This window comes from Solanum lycopersicum, chromosome 1 (genome assembly GCF_036512215.1).
Source record: "Solanum lycopersicum chromosome 1, SLM_r2.1".
In the NCBI taxonomy this organism is placed as follows: Eukaryota; Viridiplantae; Streptophyta; class Magnoliopsida; order Solanales; family Solanaceae; genus Solanum; species Solanum lycopersicum.
This window is the reverse complement of record NC_090800.1, coordinates 4,451,063-4,456,570: the sequence shown is the minus strand read 5'-3', so window position 1 is coordinate 4,456,570 and position 5,508 is coordinate 4,451,063. Positions and strand designations below refer to the sequence as shown.

The following is a 5,508-nucleotide window of genomic DNA, read 5'->3' as shown; positions in this document are numbered from 1 at the left end:
GCGGAGGTTAAACAATTTTCATTTCCTTCTAATTTGAAAAATTAAATTTGATTAATATTTTGCTCATCTTGAAATTATTTTTACAATGTGTTCGTTTTTGTTACATATATCTCAACATTTGGCTTGGAGAATCTCTATTCTTGGATTCTCGGAGAAGGGGAAAGAGGTGAATTTTTTTCCACTTTCAAAATTTTTATGTTTTCTAATATCCCTACTAACATTTTTTTGTCCAATGTAACCGTTTTTTTATGTCCGAACTCCTACTTAACCACTCAATTACTTTACTATTCATCGATTGATCTTTATGTTGATTTTATTAACCAGGGTTTGTGGTTGCTCAGAAAATAACATGAAAATTGCACTTTTGACTATTTGCTACAATGGAGTGAATGCATCTTTTCATGTCTCTAGTGACAAGATTTTTATTAATTAAATATCATCGATTTTTAATTTATTTTCTCACCTCTTAATTGAGTTCATATAATTGTAAATATCTTAATATTTGTTGTGAATGTAAGCAAATGATATTCTAAAATTTGGTGAAAGGTCAAAAATGAAGAATGACTTTTCATCAAACTATGGAGGTTAAACATTTTTCTTTTTTTATGCTATGAAAAATAAATTTATATAATATATTGTTCGTTTTCAAATTCTTTCAGTAATGTGTTGTTTTTTATTGCACGTAGATTTACCATTGGGAAGTAACATCTCCTTGACTAGATTCTTGGAGAAGTGAAAAACAAGGTAATTTGTTTTCACACACACCCGCACCCACACCTACACGTGCACACACCCGCACACCCGCACCCACACCTATGTGTTGATTGTATTTTTGAGGATTCATTGTGGCTCGGAAAATGGCATAAACGTTATGCCTGTGACTTTTTTCTATAAAGGAAACACTTCTAGTCTCGATGACTTTATTTATAAGGTCTATATCAATCAAATGTTATTTATTTCTAATTGGTTTTTGTTTCACTTTTAAATTTATTAATCATAATTGTGATTTTAAATTATTTATCATATTTTAAGGTAGTAAATATTCTAGAGTTTGTAGAAAGTTCATAATTTAGTGATGCATGTTCATTCGGAAAAAAAGTCTGTGTGGAAACATTATGCGGAGGTTAAACAATATTCTTTTCCTTCTCATTTGAAAAATTAAATTTGATTAATATACTCATTTTGAAATTATTTTTACAATGTGTTGGTTTTGGTTACATATAGCTCAACATTTGGCTTGGAGAAACTCAAGCTTGGATTCTCAGAGAAGGGAAAAGGGAGGTGAATTTTTTCCACTTTCGAAATTTCTATTTTTTCTAATATCTCTATTAATATTTTTTTTGTCCAACGTAACCTTTTTATTTTTGTCCAGACACCTACTTAACAACTCAATTACTTTACTATTCATCGATTGATCTTTATGATGATTTTATTAACCAGGTTTTGTGTTGAGTGAGAAAATAACATGAAAATTGCACTTTTGACTATTTGCTACAATGGAATGGATGCATCTTTCCATGTCTCTAGTTAAAATATTTTTATCAATCATCTATCATCGATTTTTAATTTATTTAATTCCTTTTTTATTGGGTTCATATAATTTTAATTTCTTAATCTTTGTTCTGAATGTAGGCAAATGATATTCTAAAATTTGCTGAAAGGTCAAAAATCTAGAATGAGTTTTCATCAAACTATGGAGGTTAAACATTTTTCTTTTCCTAATCCCATGAAAAACAATTTATATAATATATTTTTAGTTTTTAAATTAATTCAGTAATGAGTTGTTTTTTATTGCACGTATATTTACCATTGGCAAGGAGTATCTCCTTGACTAGATTCTCGAAGATGCCGAAAAAAAGGTAATTTTTTTTTCACACCCACACACTCACGCGCATAGACACATTCTTATACGCACACACAAACGCAAGCACGCACACGCACACATGCGCTTACGTAAAAATAATATAAAATTAAAAGATATATTTTTAAGCACATGCAATACATTGACTTTGTAAATACTTGTAGACAATGAAAATATCCATCAACTAATGTTTGTGTTGATTTTATTAATGAGGCTTTATTGTGGCTCAGAAAATGGCGTAAATATCATTCCCTATGACTTTTTTCTATGAATAAAACACTACTAGTCTTGATGACTCTATTGATAAGGTTTGTATTAATCAAATGTTATTCATTTCTAATAGGTTCTTGTTTCATTGTTAATTAATTAATTAGAATTGTGATTTTCAAAATATTTATCATATGCGTAGGTAGTAAATATTCTAGCGTTCGAAGAAAGTTCAAAATTTAGTGATGCATGTCCATTTGAAAAAAAAAAGTCTGTGTGGAAACATTAAGTGGAGTTTAAAAGTTTGTTTTCTTTACATATAGCTCAACATTTAGTTTGGAGAATCTCTAATCTTGGATTCTTGGAGAAGGGATAAGAGAGGTGGTTTTTTTTCCATTTTAAAAATTTCAATGTTTTCTAATATCTGTACTAATATTTTTTTGTCCAACATAACCTTTTTTTTTATGTCCGAACGTCTATTTAACCACTCAATTACTTTGCTATCCATCAATTGATCTTTATGTTGATTTTATTAACCAGGGTTTGTGGTGTCTCAGCAAATAACATGAAAATTGCACTTTTGACTATTTGCTACAATGGAATGGATGCATCTTTCCATGTCTCTAGTGACAAGATTTTTATCAATCAAATATCATCAATTTTTAATTTATTTTCTCACTTTTTCATTGGGTTCATATAAGTATAATTTCTTAATATTTATTGTGAAAGTAGGCAAATGATATTCTAAAATCTGCTAAAAGGTCAAAAATCAAGAATGACTTTTCATCAAACTATGGAGGTTAAACATTTTTCTTTTCCTTATCCTATGAAAAATAAATTTATATAATATATTATTCATTTTCAAATTATTTCAGTAATGTGTTTTTTTATTGCTCATAGATTCTCGGAGAAACCGAAAACAAGGTAAATTTATGATCACAAGCGCGCGTGCGCGCTCTATGTGTGCGTGTGTGTGTACATATATATATATATATATATATATATATATATATATATATATATATATATATATATATATTACGTAAAGAGAATATAAAATTAAAAGATATACTTTTAAGCAAATGCAATACACTGCCTTTGTAAATACTTGTAGACAAATAAAAATATCCATCAACTAATCTTGATGTTGATTGTATTAATCAGGCTTAATTGTGGCTGGAAAATGGCATAAATGTTATGCCTATGACTTTTTCTATGAAGGAAACACTACTAGTCTCGATGAATCTATTGATAAGGTTTGTATCAATCAAATGTTATTCATTTCTTATCGGTTTTTGTTTCACTGCTAAATTAATTAAACAGAATTATGATTTTCAAATTATTTATCATATGCGTAGGCAATAAATATTCTAGCGTTTGTAGAAAGTTCAAAATTTTGTGACGCATGTCCATCCGAAAAAAAAGTCTGCGTGGAAACATTAAACGGAGGTTAAACAATTTTCTTTTCCTTTCTCCTTTGAAAAATTAAATTTGATTAGTATTTTGCCCATCTTTAAATTATTTTTCTAATGTGTTGGTTTTTGTTACTTATAGATCAACATTTTATTAGGAGAAACTCCATGTTCGGATTCTCAGAGAAGCAATAAGAGAGGTGAATTTTTTTCCATTTTTCGAAATCGATATTTTTATGTTTTTAAATACATATTTAAATACATTACATTTTTTCTAATACCATTTTCTAACATATTTTTCCGACATTACATTTTTTTAATAAGTCCAAATGCCTTCTTAATCTCTCATATCTAGTTTACCATAACATTTAAATTTTTTCTCCAAAATTAATCTTAACTTCAATAAACAAAAGTTTGAAAATACCAAGAGTATTTTTTATGAAAATATAATTGTGAATCTTTATCAAAAGGAATTCAAAGAAGTTGGTTTGTTCTTAAAGGGAGTATTTAAACAAATTATATGTCTGCAAAACCAAAGAAGAATAAATACAAGGATAAAATAAAGATTTATCATGATTAGTGTATTTATGTGTTTTCTAAGGATTTAAAACTTTTGTTAGAGTTTCTTCTTTTAGGTGAGTTACTTCGTTTCAAATATTTTTCTTTAGAACTTTGAAAAAAATGTAATATTTTGCCTTTTATAAATATGTTTATTTTTTATAATTTCTTTCTTATTATTTAAAAGAAAATATTTTCTTAGATATCTTATGTGTAAAAGATGAAAATATCTCATATGTTTAAAATGAAGATTTCTAGTATAAAGAACATCAAAATTTAAAATTTGTAAAAAGAAGTTGACAGACATATATAACATTTATATTAACTTGATGAACGCTTTAGATAATGAAAATATGCATCAATTGATTTTTGTGTTGATTATAATTATTAGGATTTTTGGTGGCTCAGAAAATGGCTTGAGAACTGCACCTTTGACTATTGCTACTGGGGAATGGTTGGAAATTTCAATGTGACAAGGTTTTCATCAATCAAATGTTATTGATTCATCTTACGCCACAATCCGGGTTGACAAATTTTTTAATCCAAATTTCAAAACCCACACATAATCCATTTAACCAGCCTGATTTACCCATAAAGTAACTCCCTGAAATCCTAAAGAAAAAGCCCTACTCCTTACTTTCGTTCATCTCACAAACAAAAATCCTAGTTCATCGGACGTAAACTACTCGCTTGTCTTCGTTATTCTTGGTGGATTCACTCAGATCCGGTCATAGGTACTTACACTTTTACTATGTTCGTCTACGAGGTCTTTGCTAGTTTCGTGGCTTGTTGAAAAATTTAAGTCTGACTTATGTGACTTAATAACTAACTAATGTAACTTGCTTATATACCTTACTAACTTTGTGACTGACTCATGCTTACTAATATGTCCAACTGAGTTACTTGTTAAATTATTTAAGACTTAAATTGTTACATTCCGTCTTAGAAATAGTTAGATTTATTAGAAAGAACTAATTTGGAAAAGCTAAATTGACAATTTTGCAAGTTATGCTTGAATTGTAAATTTTGGGTCAACTTCAAACGACCATAACTTTTGGTACATGATGAGTTAGGTGGACAAAAGATATAAAATGAAATGTATTTAAATCCTCTTTCGAAGGCCACCGAGTTGGCTAAGTTTCTAGTTTTGAATGAGGGATATATGCATGTTTAAAGTTAGTCTGTTCAGTTAAGGAAAGTTATCCAAATTTATGAAGGGTATCTTGGTCTTTTCCTTACCCCTTCAACTTATAACTTTTTAGTAATTAATTAGCGGGTCTAAACTGATTTGGTTCAGTTTACACAATCTTAAATTACGCTGGGATTTTAGAATAAGGAGTTCAATAAGAGAAAAGTCAACGCGTTCTTGGATATTTCTTGCGGAATTAAAGGTCGTTTCGCCAAGGGTTGATCCCTAAAGAGGTATGTGAGTTCACATGACATTGGGTTCGTTTACCCACACGCAAATGA

General features: G+C 28.7%; 1 long non-coding RNA gene across 1 annotated transcript; it reads left to right on the top strand.

The window, feature by feature from the left end:
- The first annotated feature begins 3,181 nt into the window (after positions 1–3,181).
- Positions 3,182–4,909, top strand: LOC109119850 (uncharacterized). The gene is made up of 4 exons (XR_002027390.2): positions 3,182–3,324; positions 3,427–3,517; positions 3,623–3,680; positions 4,430–4,909. It is a non-coding gene; the product is annotated as an uncharacterized lncRNA (long non-coding RNA).
- The last annotated feature ends 599 nt before the right edge of the window (positions 4,910–5,508 follow it).